The sequence below is a fragment of the Dendrobates tinctorius genome, unplaced genomic scaffold (genome assembly GCF_039654945.1).
Source record: "Dendrobates tinctorius isolate UK_male_01 unplaced genomic scaffold, ASM3965494v1 ptg000183l, whole genome shotgun sequence".
Lineage (NCBI taxonomy): Eukaryota > Metazoa > Chordata > Amphibia > Anura > Dendrobatidae > Dendrobates > Dendrobates tinctorius.
In genome coordinates, this window is record NW_027361850.1 from 9,499,372 (window position 1) to 9,519,853 (window position 20,482).

Genomic DNA, 20,482 nt, shown 5'->3' on the forward strand with positions numbered 1-20,482 from the left:
GCAACCTGTGCAGGAAGGACCGTAACAGTCAGCGAGCCCCGTTACAGCCAATAATCACCAAACAGCCGCTTGAACTGGTAGCCTTGGACCACGTGAAGCTGACCCCAAGCTGTTCAGGTTATGTCTACACCCTCACCATTGTTGACCATTACTCAAGGTTCCTGGTAGTTGTGACAGTGAAAGACCAATCAGCAAAGACAGCTGTCAAAGCTTTTCAACGACACTTTTGTCGACCACACGGTTACTCTGAATTAGCGCTTACCGACCAAGGCCCAGCCTTTGAAGCAGAAGTGTTCCAGGAGTTCTGTAACCTGTACGGCTGCAAGAAAATCAGGACGAAGCCGTACCATCCACAGACAAATGGCATGTGTGAGAAAATGAACCAAGTGGTAATTCACCTATTGAAGACCTTGCCCCTGGAAGAAAGAAACCTGTGGCTAGAGAAGATGCCGGATCTGGTAGATCTCTACAATCATATCCCTGTAAACTCCACCAACTGTACTCCAGCCTACTTGATGAGAGCAAGACCTGGCAAGTTACCCATTGACTTGGACATGGGAGTCTTAACCCCTGAAGTAACATCACCAGATGCAGATTGGGATACAGAGCGGCAGTAGCAGTACTGCAAAGTGCAAGAATGCGTAGAGGAGTCTGGCCCAGGCAAGACAAAAGCAAGAAAGAAATTATAATCAGCACACCCCCGCAGTTCCCTTGTCACCTTGAGAATGGGTACTCAAAAGGAAGAGACGAGAGCTCAAACTAGACGACCAATGGGAGGCTGAGCCCTACGTTGTTTTACCTTCAGACTTCAATAACACCAAGGTGTACCTCATCAGCAAAGATGGAGGAGAAACCTCAACAGCAGTATCAAGAGATCATCTAAAGCCGTGCCCTGACCAAGTGAATGAAAAGATTGAAGCCCAAGACATTCTTCAGCCAGTAGAAGAAGTGGAAGAAAAGATAAGCACTGTACTCGGCGAGTTCCCTTCAAATTGGACAAGTGTGAACTAAGCCATAGTCGTGCCCGTCTTAACCTTTCCCCAGCTGGAAGTGCCAGAAAGAGAAGTGATTCAAGACCAGCCTGAAGATCCGTAAGCTCAAGTAACAGAAGCCACATCGGCAGTGGAATGCAAAAATCTGCCCCTGCTAGCGGTGAATCTGTCAGTCCCACGGTGAATCTAAGAATTTGCGGATGGCTACTGCCCAGCATACCAACAAAGACACTAGACCAAGCTAGATCTTTACAGGCTCCTATACTGCATAAATCGACACGTAGTACTAAAGGTCAGGTCCCAGCCCGGTATAAGGACTAAAATATAAGTGTAATTCTAATATAAATAAGTTAAAAATGTTCATAATTGCAACGGTTAAGTATATGAGCCTACAGAGACTTACTGTATGAACTTTTAACCATTCTTGTTTTCTTGATTATATGGACGATTGGGTCACTGGACTCGTAGTGACCAGGACAATGATTGTAAATAGCACCGGTGACTACAGAATAAAAACCGTCTGGCGTGACCGAAGAAGTAATCCAACCTGGTGACCACTAATGCCCTGTAGTCACGCCCAGGGCCTATGGTGGGGGATTGAGACGGGTTCCCTCATATTGTACTTTGTAGGGTGAAAAGGATACCCCATTTCAGGACTTCACCAAAGTTATGTATCTGTTGTTAAAATCCTGTAAAAGTTATCTATTATTTTTTTTGTTTCCTCAGTCCGGGAGTACTGATTTATACTAGGGGGAATGTGGCACCCCAGGATTTCGGTTGAAACAATGGTCTTGCCTCCCTCCAGGTGGGAGTGATGTCATGCCTGGAAGCAAAGAAGGAATTCCCTTACCAGCTAGTTCCAGCATACAACACAGTTCCTGCTCCAGGCCAGCAGGGGGAGCTCTAAACCCAACTTCAGGGGAGCTGCTCTCTCTGGTCAGGCGGAGGAAGTTAGTGGAGAGAGTTAGAGCCTGAACAAGGTTGAGAGAGGACGTGTGGAGAGGAGCTGGGGGATATGAGCTTCATCTGAGCTCACCCCAGGCTTGAGTGCCAGTGACCGGGCACCGGAGCCCGAGGCTGTGTGGGTACTAAAGCCCCGGCAGCAGAATCCGGAGGGCAGAAGACCGCAGATCCTCTGTCCCCTACTGATACTCGATAACACAGCAGCACCTGTGAGCCGGGGACACCAGATAGGAGCGACCCCTGAAGCAGGCTCCAGCTGCCTGTCATGCGAGTGGAGTGCTACCTAAGCATCAGACAGAAAGAGGGACTTGAATAGAGTTTATGTGGGGAGGTTGAGCTGGGTACGGTTCTGTCTGTGATAGGAGACAGAAAGATTGACAGCAGTTGTCATGTGGCAGTCTGCCCATCAGAGGTCACTGGAGAGCACCGATGGCAGTGATTATGTAACTGTCATTTGAGTGTTACATAACTGCCAGAGATCAAGGTGACTGATTGGGCAGAGGTCACTGTCAGGTGACAGAGGGTGGGGCTACCTGGTCTGACTGGATAAATACTGAGGTAAGCTTCCAGAAGCTTCAGTCAGCCAGGGGAGTTCACAGGTTAGGAGAGTCTGTCACACAAAGGAGACTCCACAGAGACTTTTGACAGTGGAAACTGTCATGGGGGTGACCCTATAGGGCATTGGTCACAGGCACAGACGGCCTGTGAGGACCTGGATTATTGGTGGACTTTGTAAGGTGAAACGCCGTGGTGGATTGGCCTAGGGCAGCCACGGCGCATAGAGCCACGAAGTACGCCTGACGGAGAAAGTGTACAAGTGAAGGTACTTGGGCCTGTCTGCAGGAGGATAACAGTGTGAAACATCTATCATGTTTTGTTCAGGTCGTCGTGAGGGCGGCCAATAAAAGCAAACCTGTTGAATACGATTCCTGCCTCTGTCTCGTGCCTGTCGACGCCAAGAAGTGGGTTACCCCCCATTCCTGTGAGTACAGCACACCTCCGCCGCCTACCAGCCACACCACCTAAATACCACAACACGCTACCCTCCGTCCCAGCCTGCCACTGGTCCCTACATTTGGCGTAGTCGGCAGGATCCATCGCCGCCAATACAATCTTCAGCGGCAGGCCTGCCACCAAGGAGCAAAGGCCCCCAAGCTGTGTGGGGTGAAGTACTGCGTTATCCTGTTCCCTGTGGATTACAATTTGGAGAACTGGACTGTGGATTGCTGACTGTTAAAAAAAAATGACTGATTTGATGCCCAAAGCAACAGGCAGGGACACTGCTGTTTGTTCTGGATGGCTCGGGGCTTTATAGCATCCGCCCCTGGAGGGAGTGGTGTTCGTTGGAAGAGAACTGCACCCTCATGTTCCAAAATTTGGAAACCTGCCCAGGGAGTTTCCCTGTGGAGCTGTCGGGCCTGGAGGCCGGCCCTGCTGGACGGCGGGGTGAAGACTCATGGCTAAGAATGGAGCGATGGGAAGGTCTGCAGGGAGCGGCGGCTGTAAAGGTGAGCATGCCCACGGTCCCGCCTGCAGTATGCCAGCCCAACCTGATTTCTACGCTCCCAGCATCGGACAGACCACGGGGTCCCGACACTGGCCCTCAGCCCCCTCGTCCGACGCCTTGTGCTGTGATGCCAGCTGTTCCGGATGACGGTGTGTCCCCTGCCAGACTGACGGCCGCTGTATCAGCCACGCTCCCTGCCCCAACTGAAACCGGACTTACGGTTGCAATGTCTGCAATACCAGAGAGTGCGGCCGCTGCCTCATCTCTGGCCCCGCCCGTGGAGACCTTGGTTCCAGCTGCGGCCTCCCCTGCGGCCGCGCCGACGTCGCTGCCAAAGCTGGCTGCGGCCTATACAACACCGGAGCCTGTGGCCGCTTCTGCCTCGCCCATGACCTCGACCGCGGCCCGCCCACCGGACTCTGCAGCCTACACCGGACCCTCCGCTTGGGTGGCGGAGACAATTACAAAGAAAAAGGCCAGAGAGCGGGAGGTATGGTTACTGCTACATAAGGAAGGAGAGGCCGCCATGACTACCATTCAATCATATGGGCGGCTTGTACATGCTAACACCGCTAAAGGCTACGGGTTCATCTGGGACCTCGCCACCGGCCACAAAGACTACCTTAATGTGACCCCCATCAGACATGGACGGGCTCTGGGGAAGGGAGACCCGGTCTCCTATTACAACGAATACTGCCCCTGCGGCTGCTATGCGGTAGCAGTCATCACCTACCCTGAAGGGAATGAGCCTCCATAAAAAGAGACAAGGACTCCTGGGTCTCGGGCATCAGGGACACTCGAGGCCCAGAACATTTCAAGCATCTCGGGGACTTCACGGCTGTGGAGTTCCCTGCTGATTGGCGAAACATCGGCCGCCAGGAGTTGGCCCGGAGTATCCTGCTAAATGGACTGCCGGGGACTGTCGTGCTCCGTTGCACGACCTGGGGACAGTTCAAAGTCCTAAATTGGGTAATAAGTGCCCACTCTTGGTGTAGCGGGGATGCATACGGGGGGAGTGCTCTCCTCAAAGGAAGGGGGAGCACTAGTGTCCTTGTTTGTTAAAAATTTAAAGATGTTATGCTTTATTTAAAAAAAAAAATGCTTTGCATGTTGCAAAGAAGAGGGTAAATGTTGTACCCATCAAAAAAAAAAAAAGTAATATATGTCGAAGCTAGAAATGTTATTTGAAAAATGAAAATGAAAATGTGTTTTCAACAGGTCCCGGGTACGGAGAATGGGCCGACCCTGACTGTGTTAAGTTGAAAGGACGACAGGACCAAGAAGGCAAAATGGACCGGGTGCCCGAGTAAGAGAAGTTTATGTGACACCGGAGTTTGTGTGACGCAGAGAGGTCTGTGCGACCGGGAGACTGTGTGACGCAGTGAAGACTGTGTGACAAGAGGGTCTGTGTGACCAAGAGTTGTGTGACACAGAAGTTTGTGTGACTGAGGGTCTGTGTGACGGAAACTACTGTATGTGTGACTCAGGTGACGGCCATGTCAGGTATTGACACCACGTTCATCCCTGGGACGCAAATTGTCGAGGACGACAATGGGCAAAGGAAGGGAGAATGTGGGGAGGTTGAGCTGGGTACGGTTCTGTCTGTGATAGGAGACAGAGAGATTGACAGCAGGTGTCTTGTGGCAGTCTGCCCATCAGAGGTCACTGGAGAGCACTGATGGCAGTGATTATGTAACTGTCATTTGAGTGTTACATAACTGCCAGAGGTCAAGGTGACTCTGATTGGGCAGAGGTCACTGTCAGGTGACAGAGGGTGGGGCTACCTGGTCTGACTGGATAAATACTGAGGTAAGCTTCCAGAAGCTTCAGTCAGCCAGGGGACTTCACAGGCTAGGAGAGTCTGTCACACAAAGGAGACCCCTCAGAGACTTTTGACAGTGGAAACTGTCACAGGGGGTGACCCTATAGGGCATTGGTCACAGGCACAGACGGCCTGTGAGGACCTGGATTATTGGTGGACTTTGTAAGGTGAAACACCGTGGTGGATTGGCCTAGGGCAGCCACGGCGCATAGAGCCACGAAGTACGCCTGACGGAGAAAGTGTACAAGTGAAGGTACTCGGGCCTGTCTGCAGGAGGATAACAGTGTGAAACATCTATCATGTTTTGTTCTGGTCGTCGTGAGGGCGGCCAATAAAAGCAAACCTGTTGAATACGATTCCTGCCTCTGTCTCGTGCCTGTCGATGCCAAGAAGCGGGTCACCCCCCATTCCTGTGAGTGCAGCACACCTCCGCCGCCTACCAGCCACACCACCTACTTAATACCACAACACGCTACCCTCCCCCCCCAGCCTGCCACTGGTCCCTACATTTACAGCAGCAAGTACCTCAGAGCGCAGAAAGGAGGACTAAGGAAATTCCCAAATTGCTTCCAGGCTGACCGGCTCCAGAACCATCTGTTAACTGATCCTCGGACTGTAACTGCACTGCTCAGTAAAAGGTAAAGGAAACTGCACCCTGATGTGTCTTCTGAATCATTCCTGCATCACCTGCCCTGCACCACACTCACCACCATCACCTTTATCATCCTAACTGCCCTGGGACACAGCGCTACCCGTGGAGAGCTTAACCATCTTTGCTGCCCTATCATCACCCCAGAGGATCTGCATTGCAGCGTTGGTCCCCTGACCAAATACCACATGTGGCGTCATGAACACTTTATTCCAAATTTATTATCCCTTTTTCACTATCCCTTTTATTAGACGCCCAGGGCCATGGACCGTGTCACTGCTGCTGTGACACTTCCCCTTTAAGAAGCGGCCTGGTACTGAGTACCACTGCCCTGGCGGGTGATCCATGGACACCATGGGTGTGTCACCGAATTTTATACCGTTGGGCAGTGAAGACAAAATAACTATATTTTTACCACAAAAAGTTGTTTAAACCAAAGATTTTACATTTTCACACAAGAAGTGGGTAAAAATGGCACCAAAATTTGTCCCACAATTTCTACTGAATGTGGCAATACCCCATATGAGGTTGTACAAAATTCCTTGGCCACACAGAGAGACTCGGGAGGAACGGAGCGCTATTTGCCTCCTGGAGCGCAGAATTTCCTAGAACAGTTTGCAAACTCCATATCAGGGCCAGACTGACCACTGGCAATTCTGGCAAATGTCCGAAGTGCCGGTCTGGTCATGGGCTGTCTTGTCTATTACGTTGTTAACAGAATCGGTGTTCTCAAGACACCCATACTTTTAAGAGTTGTGATGGAGCATAAAGTTGCTAACTCCGTTACTTACCCCACCAGGCCATGGGTATCATTAGAAATATTGATCTTGTAGTAAATCTTCCTTTCCTTCATCCAGGGTAATATTAGTAATATATCCCATCTAGTTCATGGGGATGGGAACAACATGGGCCAATGTGATTTCAAATGCCAGGATTGAATTTCAACCCCAGTATGTACCTGCTCATCACTATTTCCTTCACTCCACAATGCAGGTAAGAAAGCAGAAGAACCTATGCTTCTGTCTTCATCAGGGGCGGACAATGGCCGCTTGGGGCCCCTTGTACAAGAAATGTGTCTGGGCCCCCTTCCTTTTATGGCGACAAAGCTACATATATATATCTAATATATAAAGCTCAAGTGTGTGTATGTATGTATGTGTGTATGTCCGGGATTGGCATCCGCACCGTCGCAGCTACAGCCACAAAATTTGGCACAGTCACACGTCTGGACCCCGAGAGCGTCATAGGCTATGTTGTGAGGCGAAATTTTAACCCTGCGCGTTCCAATTCACCAAACAATTTTGCCCCTATCTACATAATGGGGAAAAAGTGTGTATCAAGCCCCGCCCCTCATTATGATGTCATAACGGTTGCCATGGCGACGCTGATGTCATCATAGGTTGCAAGCCCTGCCGCTCATTATGATGTCATAATGGTTGACTATGGGATGGAGGATGTGTGATGGGTATATGGGCACTGGATTATGGGATCGTGGATATGTATGATGGGTATATGGGCACGGGACTATGGGATGGAGGATAATTATAATTTGCTATAACAAACCACAGTTACTATGCCCGGGCAGTGCTGGGCTCTTCAGCTAGTGTATATATATATATAGATACATGTGTGTGTGTATATATATATACACTCACTGGCCACTTTATTAGGTACACCTGTCCAACTGTGTGTTAAGACTTAATTTCTAATCAGCCAATCACATGGCGGCAACTCAGTGCATTTAGGCATGTAGACATGGTCAAGACAATCTCCTGCAGTTCAAACCGAGCATCAGTATGGGGAAGAAAGGTGATTTGAGTGCCTTTGAACGTGGCATGATTGTTGGTGCCAGAAGGGCTTGTCTGAGAATTTCAGAAACTGCTGATCTACTGGGATTTTCACGCACAACCATCTCTAGGGTTTACAGAGAATGGTCCGAAAAAGAAAAAAAAACCAGTGAGCGGCAGTTCTGTGGCCGGAAATGCCTTGTTGATGCCAGAGGTCAGAGGAGAATGGGCAGACTGGTTCGAGCTGATAGAAAGGCAACAGTGACTCAAATTGCCACCCGTTACAACCAAGGTAGGCAGAAGAGCATCTCTGAACGCACAGTGCGTCGAACTTTGAGGCAGATGGGCTACAGCAGCAGAAGACCACACTGGGTACCACTCCTCTCAGCTAAGAACAGGAAACTGAGGCTACAATTTGCACAAGCTCATCGAAATTGGACAGTAGAAGATTGGAAAAACGTTGCCTGGTCTGATGAGTCTCAATTTCTGCTGCGACATTCGGATGGTAGGGTCAGAATTTGGCGTAAACAACATGAAAGCATGGATCCATCCTGCCTTGTATCAACGGTTCAGGCTGGTGGTGGTGGTGTCATGGTGTGGGGAATTTTTTCTTGGCACTCTTTGGGCCCCTTGGTACCAATTGAGCATCGTTGCAACGCCACAGCCTACCTGAGTATTGTTGCTGACCATGTCCATCCCTTTATGACCACAATGTACCCAACATCTGATGGCTACTTTCAGCAGGATAATGCGCCATGTCATAAAGCTCGAATCATCTCAGATTGGTTTCTTGAACATGACAATGAGTTCACTGTACTCAAATGGCCTCCTCAGTCACCAGATCTCAATCCAATAGAGCATCTTTGGGATGAGGTGGAACGGGAGATTCACATCAGGGATGTGCAGCCGACAAATCTGCGCCAACTGTGTGATGCCATCATGTCAATATGGTCCAAAATCTCTGAGGAATGCTTCCAGCACCTTGTTGAATCTCTGCCACGAAGAATTGAGGCAGTTCTGAAGGCAAAAGGGGGTCCAACCCCTTACTAGCATGGTGTACCTAATAAAGTGGCCAGTGAGTGTATATTACATAGTCTCCTTTATTATGTATATTGCTGTCCCTTTTACACTGCCCTCTCTTTTATGTACAGTACCGTTCCTTATATATTGGATTATATAGAGCCCTGTTTTTTATTAGATACTGTCCTGTCTTCTTAGTTGTATAATGCAATGATGGCTGATGGAGCATGGGAAAGCTTCCTTTCTAATGGAGGAGCTGCTGGACTGGTAGTCTGGTCACCGGCTCGTCGATTAGCAGTTATTTTATATCTGAAAAAGAGAGGGGACAATGTAATAAAAGAGGGCACTGTGAATAACAAAATTAACAAGAATACACTATTTAAGAGACAGAACTATACAAAAGAGCAGAGGAAGCTATATAATAAGGGACGGCACCATATATAACTAGAGAGGATGGTACGTAATAAGGGATGGTGTTATACATAACAAAAGAGGAAACTATGTAACTAAGGATGGTGTTATACAGAATTAGTGAGTACACTATATGCTAAGGGACTGTGTTATACATAATAAGTATGTACACTATATACTAAGGGACTGTGTTAGACATAATAAGCGATAATGTCTTCCTCCACCTCTCCCTGTACCTAAGGCCATTATAAGTCCCCCTTCCTCCCATCCCAATCCCCCACACACCTCATTGTCCTCCTCCCCCCGCATCCCATTATTGTCCTCTCCCCCACCCCATCATTGCCCTCTTCACCACCTCCATCATTGCCTTCTCCCCCACCACTCCCATCATTGCCCATTCCACCACCTCCATCATTTCCTCCTCCCCCACCACCCCCATTACTGCCTTTTCTACCACCACCATTATTACATTCTCCCCACCACCCCATCATCATTTCTTTTACCCCCATCATTGCCTTCTCCCCATCACTCCCATCATTGCCTTCTCCCCATCACTCCCATCATTGCCTTCTCCCCATCACTCCCATCATTGCCTTCTCCATCACCCCATCATTGCCTTCTCCCCATCACCCCCATCATTGCCTTCTCCCCATCACCCCATTATTGCCTTCTCCCCATCATTCCCCACTCCTGTACCGACACACACAGACACACACACAGCACCATTGACCTCTGCATATTCCCCCGCAGTGCTACGCATGCAAGCATGCACACACAAACCACCACTAATCTCTACACACATACATACAAAACACATACACACACACACACATGTATACAAAACACACACACAGCACCTGTCCGCAGCCACAGCATCACCTGCGCCCGCGCTTCCTCGCTCTGGCACAGTGGCTAGCCAGCTGCTGAATGATTACGTCATCCAGCGGCGCTGCTCTGTGTCAGAGACAGGAAGCGCGTGCGTCGGGCATGAAGCAGGATGGATCCCTGCAGCTCTGCTCCTGCTATTTTCTATTGCACGCAGCGGAGCTGCTGGGATCGCTCCCTTCCCGCCGCACATGAGGGCAATCTGGCCAGGGGTCCCCCGGAGCCTCGGGCCCGGAGAAACCGGCCAGATTGCCCTCATTATTAGCCACCCTGCAGAGGCCTCCTGGAGCCTCTGGGCCCCGATGCAGCCGCACCGGTTGAACCGGCGGCATGTCCGCCCATGGTCTTCATACATTGACATTTTTTCCTCACATATTGATGCATGTCATGAAGACCACATCATCTGTAGGATTTGTGCTGTAAAGGTCAGCCAGGGCAGTAGTTGTGGCTGAGTATCTCAGACATTGTATAACCTGGCCTCCCTCTACAGTAAAACAGTACCTCTTCACGTGCATGGTACTATCAGCACTCACAGTGCTGTCAAGAGTCTTCTTCGCTTCGCTGACTTAACCCGTTAATGACAGCCAATATGTCTTTTTACTGACCTGAGATATAAGAGAATAGCATCCCCTTACAGGTGACAATCCAGCAGCTGATAGCTGTACACTATAGTTGACAACTTGCTGTATCACAAATTATTAGTGTTGGCACCATCCAGATCTGTTTAACCCCTTAGGTGCTGCTGTCAAAATTGACTACATCTAATAAATGGTTAATAGATTGTGGGGGCTTCTGCTTTAGCCTAATTTACACACCGAGATCATGATTGTGTGGTCCTAATGTTTTCCATAGCAGTTCATGGCCAAATAGCAGCTTTAGGGTACGTGCACACACTGCGGAATGCTCTGCGGATTTGTCCACGCTGATTTTGTAAAATCCGCAGGTAAATCCGCAGGTCAAAAGATCTGCGGATTAGCCTGCGGTTTTGCCCTGCAGTTTATCACCTCTACAATGGAGTAGATGGTAAACCGCAGCAGAATCTGCAGAAAGAATTGACATGTCAATTCTTTCTGCGTATTTGAAACTGCAGCAAATCCGCGTGGAAAAATCCGCACAGTCTGCACTGCGGTTTCCATTTCCCATAGGATATTATGGTACTGTACACCGCAGCAGAAACTGCTGCGGATCCGCAGGACCAAAACCGCTGCGGATCCGCAGCAGAATCCGCAGCGTGTGCACACACCCTTAGAGTCTCACGGCTCTAGCGGTCAGTTCAGAAGTCAGCGACATTTAGGTGGTAAACAAACACTTTTTCATTCCTGCTATACCACTTTGCATTAATTCCTGAAAATCACCTGAAGGGTTAATAAACTATTTGATAGCAGTTTTCAATATGTCGAAGGGTGCTGTTTTTAAAATGGTATCATGTCTGGGGTCTTCCAATATATAGGACCCCCAAAGTCACTTCAAACCTGGATAGGTCCCTCAAAAAATAAATTTTGTAAATTTCCTTGAAAAAATGAAAAATTGCTCCTACATTATTAAACCTCCTAAAAGGCTACTAAAATAGCGTTTTAAAAATGGTGCTGATGTAAAGCAGACATGTGGTAAATGTTATTTATTAATGTTTTTGTGTGATATGACTATCTGGATTAAAGGGATAATCATTCAAGTTTTGAAAAATGCAATTTTTTTACATTTTTGTCAAATTTCTGAAACTTTTTATAAATAAACACAAAACTTATCGACCTAAATTTTCCATTATAATAAATTATAATATGCCACAAAAAAACAGTCTTAAAATCAATGGGATTTGTTGAAGTGTTCCAGAGTTATTACCACATAAAGTGACATTGGTCAGAATTTAAAAAATTGGCTCCGTCACTAAGGGGTTAAAGCTGATCCTGGATCCCAATGAATAGAGACACAGTCCAAGGCAACTCTTAACTGAACAAATTTATTTACTTCAGGACACAGCACATCCACGTAGTAACCACCATTTCCATCACAGTAAAGACGGCACTTTACTTCATCTTTCCCTTCACTGTTCCTTTAGTCACTAAGTGTTTCCGCGGGACGGAGCATCTCAGACGGCCCCTCAGTGTCCTCCCTGTAAAGCGTCACCACAGTGAAGCGCACTCCTGGTGCAGAAACATAGCAACACATAATATATAAATAATACAGCAACATGAAATATACATTGGTATGCTACAACGATATTAAATATATAAAATATATATATATATATATATATATACACAAGGCCATAGTAAAGGTGGTTTGTCACTCACTGGGGATAAGATCAGTGAATGTCAAAAATAAATTTTTAGGCATGAGGAAATGACTGAAAAATGATAAAATGATTTGGAAAGACCCACGGGGAGTAGACCAGTGCTGATTTATGGTAGTGCAAACTGTAACATTTATAACATGCCCTATCTATGATGGATCATGTCTGGGAAATCTGACATTTTGCTCCTTTCACACCAGCACTGATATAATCTCACTTCGAGCAATGTGGTTCTCAGGGATAATGTGTACCACCACCTCTCACACATAGTCTAAGGTGTATTAAGACTGTGTGCCCACGTAGCGATTTTTAAGCGTTTATGCCGCGATTTTCGGCGCAAAAACGTTTAAAAATTGTGTACAGAACGCCCCCCATGCATTCCTATGGCATTCCGCACATGCTGTGCTAATGCTGCACTTTTTTCCGCGGCGGAATCGCATCACGGAAAAAATCGCAGCATGCTCATTCTTTTGTGCGGAATCGCAAAGAATAGCCGCGATTCCGCACCCATAGGAATGCATGAGAATCGCTTACTTCCCGCATGTGGCTATGCCCACCATGCGGGAAGTTAAGCGTCTCATGTGCGGTTGGTACCCACGGTGTGGAGGAGAGGAGACTGTCCTCCAGGCCCTGGGCACCATACCCCTGTAAAAAAAATAAAAAATCGGGGTATATTTACCTTCCGGCGTCCCGCGCTGCATTCCCGGCCTAGCGTTCCCAGTAATGCCTTGCGGCAAGGTCCTGTAATGACGTAGTCTCGCGTGACTCTAGCGGTCTCGCGAGATCGCTATACCAACGCGAGACTACGTCATCACAGGTCTCGCAAGGCATTACTGGGAACGCTGAGCCCTGGAATGCATCGCGGGACGCCGGAAGGTAAATATACCCCGATTTTTTATTTTTTTTAGCATTTTAACATTCTATCTTTTACTATTGATGCTGCATAGGCGGCCTCAATTGTAAAAAGCTGGTCACACTTGTCAAACACTATGTTTGACGAGTGTGACCAACCTGTCAATCGCTTTCCAAGCGATGCTTCAAATCGCTTGGAAAGTGCTTGAATATCGCACACGAAAATCGCGGCAAAATCGCGGTAAAATCGCGGTGATTTCTGGGAAGGAGTCCGGTTTTTGGTGTGCGTTTTAACACGCACCGTGGGCACATAGCCTTACTGTGTGGTTCACAAAGCAAAATATTTTCTGCACAGCAACCTGGTGGCAGCACGTGCATAATAGTACCGTATTAAAGGGTATGGTACATTTAGAAATGTACACTCCTTAAGGTTACTACGGCACACTTATAATACAATCACCCCATTCAGAAAATTTGTGAGTTACAAGACCTGAACTGGCACTTTGGGGGCATTATTTGAGAAACTGAATCAACAGTCAGTAAGTAGTTGTAACGACCAATACCCACAATGCACACTGTCTAGGGTGGGCATCAGATATTCATTCCACATTTATATATAACGGATGGTAACAGATGCCTAGTGTCCTGACCTGATGCCAGCTGCCAATGACCACTGAACACTGTCTAGGGTGGACATCAGATATTCATTCCACATGTATGTATAAGAGCTGGTAACAGATGCCTAGTATCCTGACCAGATGACCACAGGGCACACTGTCTAGGGTGGGCATCAGATATTCTTTCCTCATCTATATATATAAACGCCTTATCGTGTCTGTCTGTAACCGAAATCGCGGGCCACTGATTGGTTGCGGCCGCCAGGCCGCAACCAATCAGCGACAGTCGCAGCTGTTTGTAACGGTAAGCTGCGCCTGCCGCTGATTGGTCGTGGCCACCAGGCCTTAATCTGTAAAAAAGAGAATTAAAATAAAAAGTTATTCTCACCTTCCGACGGCCTCCTGTCTTCTTTCCACGCGCCCGGCCTCGCGTTCCCAGTAATGCTTTGCGGCTTAGACCGCTGATGACGTCACTCTCGCGAGAAAGAAGACCGACGTCACTCTTGCGAGAGCGAGAAAGAAGACTGACGTCATCAGCGGTCTAAGCCGCAAAGCATTACTGGGAACGCGAGGCCGGGCACGTGGAAAGAATACAGGAGGCTGTCGGAAGGTGAGAATAACTTTTTTTTATTTTTTAATATTATTTTTGTACAGGGCCGCGGCAGTGATTGGTCGCGGCTACAGGGCCGCGTTGCTGATTGGTCGCGGACAGAGGGCCGCGACGCTGATTGGTCGCGGCTACACGGAAAGGGGGGTGAGGGGACCATGCATACCAGGAAAGGGGGGTGAGGGGACCATGCATACCAGGAAAGGGGGGTGAGGGGACCATGCATACCAGGATTGGGGGGTGAGGGGACCATGCATACCAGGATTGGGGGGTGAGGGGGCCATGCATACCAGGATTGGGGGGTGAGGGGACCATGCATACCAGGATAGGGGGTGAGGGGACCATGCATACCAGGATAGGGGGTTGAGGGGACCATGCATACCAGGATAGGGGGTTGAGGGGACCATGCATACCAGGATTGGGGAGTGAGGGGACCATGCATACCAAGAAAGGGGGGTGAGGGGACCATGCATACTAGGATAGGGGGGTGAGGGGACCATGCATACCAAGAAAGGGGGGTGAGGGGACCATGCATACCAGGAAAGGGGGGTGACGGGACCATGCATATCAGGACTGGGGGAGAGGGGACCATGCATACCAGGATTGGGGGGTGAGAGGACCATGCATACCAGGACTGGGGGGTGAGGGGACCATGCTTACCCCAAAAGGGGGGTAAGAGGACCATGCATACCAGGATTGGGGGGTGAGGGGACCAGGCATATCAGGAAAGGGGGTGAGGGGACCATGCATACCAGGAAAGGGGGTTGAGGATACCATGTATACCTGGATTGGGGGTGAGGGGACCATACATACCAGGAATGGGGGTGACGGTGAGCATACATACCAGGATTGGGGTGTGAGAGGACCATGCATACCAAGAAAGGGGGGTGAGGGGACCATGCATACCAGGATTGGGGGGTGAGAGGACCATGCATACCAGGATTGGGGGGGTGAGAGGACCATGCATCTGGGGGGTGAGGGGGCCATGCATACCCCAAAAGGAAGGTAAGAGGACCATGCATACCAGGACTGGGGGGTGAGGGGACCATGCATATCAGGAATGGGGGGTGAGGGGACCATGCATATCAGGATAGGGGGGTGAGGGGACCATGCATACCAGGAAAGGGGGGTGAGGATACCATGCATACCAGCGTTGGGGGGTGAGGGGACCATACATACCAGGAAAGGGGGGTGAGGGTGAGCATACATACCAGGATTGGGGTGTGAGAGGACCATGCATATCAGCAAAGGGGGTGAGGGGACCATGCATACCAAGAAAGGGGGGTGAGGGGACCATGCATACCAGGATAGGGGGGTGAGGGGACCATGCATACCAGGATTGGGGGTGAGGGGACCATGCATACCAGGATTGGGGGGTGAGGGGACCATGCATACCAGGATTGGGGATGAGAGGACCATGCATACCAGGTAAGAGGGGTGAGAGGACCATGCATACCAGGATTGGGGGGTGAGAGGACCATGCATACCAGGATTGGGGGGTGAGAGGACCATGCATTCCAGGATTGGGGAGTGAGGGGACTATGCATTCCAGGATTGGGGGGGTCAGGGGACCATGCATACCAGGATAGGGGGTGAGGGGACCATGCATACCAGGATAGGGGGTTGAGGGGACCATGCATACCAGGATAGGGGGTTGAGGGGACCATGCATACCAGGATTGGGGAGTGAGGGGACCATGCATACCAAGAAAGGGGGGTGAGGGGACCATGCATACTAGGATAGGGGGGTGAGGGGACCATGCATACCAAGAAAGGGGGGTGAGGGGACCATGCATACCAGGAAAGGGGGGTGACGGGACCATGCATATCAGGACTGGGGGAGAGGGGACCATGCATACCAGGATTGGGGGGTGAGAGGACCATGCATACCAGGACTGGGGGGTGAGGGGACCATGCTTACCCCAAAAGAGGGGTAAGAGGACCATGCATACCAGGATTGGGGGGTGAGGGGACCAGGCATATCAGGAAAGGGGGTGAGGGGACCATGCATACCAGGAAAGGGGGGTGAGGATACCATGTATACCTGGATTGGGGGGTGAGGGGACCATACATACCAGGAATGGGGGTGACGGTGAGCATACATACCAGGATTGGGGTGTGAGAGGACCATGCATACCAAGAAAGGGGGGTGAGGGGACCATGCATACCAGGATTGGGGGGTGAGAGGACCATGCATACCAGGATTGGGGGGTGAGAGGACCATGCATCTGGGGGGTGAGGGGGCCATGCATACCCCAAAAGGAAGGTAAGAGGACCATGCATACCAGGACTGGGGGGTGAGGGGACCATGCATATCAGGAATGGGGGGTGAGGGGACCATGCATATCAGGATAGGGGGGTGAGGGGACCATGCATACCAGGAAAGGGGGGTGAGGATACCATGCATACCAGCGTTGGGGGGTGAGGGGACCATACATACCAGGAAAGGGGGGTGACGGTGAGCATACATACCAGGATTGGGGTGTGAGAGGACCATGCATATCAGAAAAGGGGGTGAGGGGACCATGCATACCAAGAAAGGGGGGTGAGGGGACCATGCATACCAGGATAGGGGGGTGAGGGGACCATGCATACCAGGATAGGGGGGTGAGGGGACCATGCATACCAGGATTGGGGGGTGAGGGGACCATGCATACCAGGATTGGGGGGTGAGAGGATCATGCATACCAGGATTGGGGGGTGAGAGGACCATGCATTCCAGGATTGGGGGGTGAGAGGACCATGCATACCAGGATTGGGGGGTGAGAGGACCATGCATACCAAGAAAGGGGGGTGAGGGGACCATGCATACCAGGATAGGGGGGTGAGGGGACCATGCATACCAGGATTGGGGGGTGAGGGGACCATGCATACCAGGATTGGGGGGTGAGAGGATCATGCATACCAGGATTGGGGGGTGAGAGGATCATGCATTCCAGGATTGGGGGGTGAGAGGACCATGCATACCAGGATTGGGGGGTGAGAGGACCATGCATACCAGGATTGGGGAGTGAGGGGTAGCATGCATATCAGGATTGGGGGTGAGAGAACCATACATATCAGGATTGGGGGGGGTGCATTATTATGAAATCTTCAAAAATAAACTGCATATATATTCTAGAATACCCGATGCGTTAGAATCGGGCCACCATCTAGTGTATATATAAGGGATGGTAACAGATGCCCAGTGTCTGACCTGATGACCACAGGACACACAGCACCAAATAATACATGCCATGACCTAGCTCTTGTTACAATGGCTACAAATCCTGCTGTCTCGGATTCTGCAGAATCCATGTAGTCCCCCCGTCCGTGCTGGAGGTAGGTCAGTGGGAAGGTATGTGAGGGTACAATGGCCTCCCTGCTGTGCCCCCGGTGAGGGTTGTGCACACGTGTGCCCGGCACTGACTCAGCTGCAGATCTGGGTGAGGCTCTTTGTACAGCAGCTCCTCCCCATCGGGTGCACAGTGGGGTGGTCGCTGTGTCTCCATCCCTGGATGTCCTTTTCTTCAGGGGCTGGTTTTCTGTGTCTCTCCATTGTGGATGTATGTGCCCCCTGGATGTGAGGATGCCCGCTGTGGGCTGATGATGTCTTCTCCAGTGTGGCTGTGAGCTGCTCTTCCTCCTGCTGCTCTCTCTCTCCCTGGATCTGTCTTATTTCTGGGCTGGGGGCAGGCTCACTTTCTTTCTGCTGCCCATCAGCTTCTCCTCCCTGTAGCCTCTGGACACTGGCTCTGGCTGTCCTCACTGTCATGGATGGGAATCTCTCTCCACCTGTCATTTGCTTTTAAGGTTTTTCCTGGATGCCATATTTTCCTCTGTCTCCCTGGATGTGACTGTTGCTGGCGGTCTCTCTGGATGTGACTGTTGCTGGCGGTCTCTCTGGATGTGACTGTTCCTGGCGGTCTCTCTGGATGTGACTGTTGCTGGCGGTCTCTCTGGATGTGACTGTTCCTGGCGGTCTCTCTGGATGTGACTGTTGCTGGCGGTCTCTCTGGATGTGACTGTTGCTGGCGGTCTCCCTGGATGTGACTGTTGCTGGCGGTCTCTCTGGATGTGACTGTTCCTGGCGGTCTCTCTGGATGTGACTGTTCCTGGCGGTCTCACTGGATGAGACTCTGGATGCGATTGTCCCTTCACGCTTGGATGTCCCTTGTCTTTGGCGATTGCTGCACAGATCCACCAGTTCCCCATAGTTTCTGTTTCCTCCTTTTACAAGGGGGTAAGTGGGTAGTCCGCATAGAATTGTAAAATCACATTGCCATTTGAGGGGCACAGGGTTCATTGCTCCATCACTTGCTGAGTGTAAGCATAGGTAACTATGTCATATATATACCGCATCATACCAGCAACATGTCTCTGTCATGGGTAACCTAACCCCTAAAACATGAGGAATCCATATGACAACCTTGTTAGCATGTGTGTATATTCTACAGCCTTTTTACATATGGCATCATGATTCCTGCCATATTATTATTACCATAATTGTATTACAGCTGCAATATTTCGGAGCAGGATGTACATTGCAGTCTTCTCCGTCATACAGTGTGTTTTTAGCATGTAATATGCCACGTCATGCCATCATGCAGTGCTTTTTATCAGCGTACTGTTCATTGATACGGTCAGTGTGTGACAAATCTGTTCTGTTGCCTTTATGGTCACCTTAGCTTATGGATTCTATCACCATTCATGGTCACCAGAGTAGGTAATGGTTGGCTATGATTGGATTCAATGAAGAAGACGCAGGTCATAGATGTATGTACTCCAGGTAAATATCATAATATCCATAATATAGTCCCCAGCTAATTCCCTGGAGAGGGTTCCGTGCAGGAGCTAGTGCAGAGCACCATTAGGCATTGTATCTGATAATGGTTATATCCACAGAGAGAAAATGCCTATCCCGTGCTCATTATAATTCATTACACCATGATCGTGTGCAATACCATTCGAAATATGTCATCAGGGAACCCACACGATGTATTCCCAGAGATAGGAGCCTCCTCTGAGATTGGCTGACCCAACGATCAAGTCACTGGTTTCTGGAAGGTCTCCTCACTTCTCCATACCTGCTGCTTCCAAGTCATGAATGGCGGTTACTGTGTTTTCATCATTTTTTTAAACCTCTGCTAAAGGGTCTTCCACTAAACCCTATAATGGTGTGTCATTTCACTACGCTGCCGCCAAATCTCCCAATAATAAACACCATGTAGGGGATCTCTGCTGAGTACAAAGAATAAGTGGGTGTCACAGCACATTTATAGCATGTCTGAATGGAAATCAGTAGGAACTCAAGTTTTAGTGAAAAATGATTACCGTATTTCTTCTGTATAATTAAAGTCGATAAGAACCTAACAGTTCTTTTGTGTAAGCTGCCTGTTGCCTCAACTAAAAAGAACATTCCTTACCTAAAGCTTTTATGTTATGTCTCAGTCTCGAGATGAAGTTTATTCCAATGATTATGGTTACCGGTAAGGAAATGATTTTCCATTTCTTCAAACTGTATTTGTTGAGAGGAAGTGGTTCACTTAGGTTTGATGGAAGTCAAGCTGACATACTTAGGGTTACAGGATGCAAAGATCTAGGGTTGTTATGGTGGGTCCACAAATAGAAGAGCTGAAATGGAAGGAACATGGTATATGTCCTTGCCTTACAAAGCTTTTTGTGCCAAAAATGACCATTTTTTTGTCTTGTAGGGCCACAGTAGAAAATGATTTCCACAATTGTTAAAGCAATAGCTAAAACTATTCTCAAGTGTGGTGGTTTCACAGGAGAAATTTGTAAGTCATCAGTTCAAAGTTACCAAAAATCCACCCTTACTTATTCTAGATATGGACCATCAGTGAAAACAGGGTCACTCATGTACAGTCACTCTCCTTTAAAATGAATTTGAGTTAGACCAATTTACTTTGCCATAACTTTGTTTTTCAATAATGGACTTGCTACAGTTCCACTAAACTAATCAGAGATCTTACAGATCACTGACTCCAGAACTTACCTTCTGTTCTATATAGAGCCATAAGTAGTCCTCAATATTATCCCAATTGTTCAATGTCAATTTCACTATGAATCTAACAAAAACAT

The 20,482-nt window shown here is 49.1% G+C and overlaps 1 long non-coding RNA gene across 1 annotated transcript; it reads right to left on the reverse strand.

Moving 5' to 3' along the window:
• Positions 1-11,974: 11,974 nt before the first annotated feature.
• Positions 11,975-18,571, reverse strand: LOC141055069 (uncharacterized). The gene is made up of 2 exons (XR_012221470.1): positions 18,083-18,571; positions 11,975-12,177 (listed from the first exon to the last, which is right to left on the reverse strand). It is a non-coding gene; the product is annotated as an uncharacterized lncRNA (long non-coding RNA).
• Between the last annotated feature and the right edge of the window lie 1,911 nt (positions 18,572-20,482).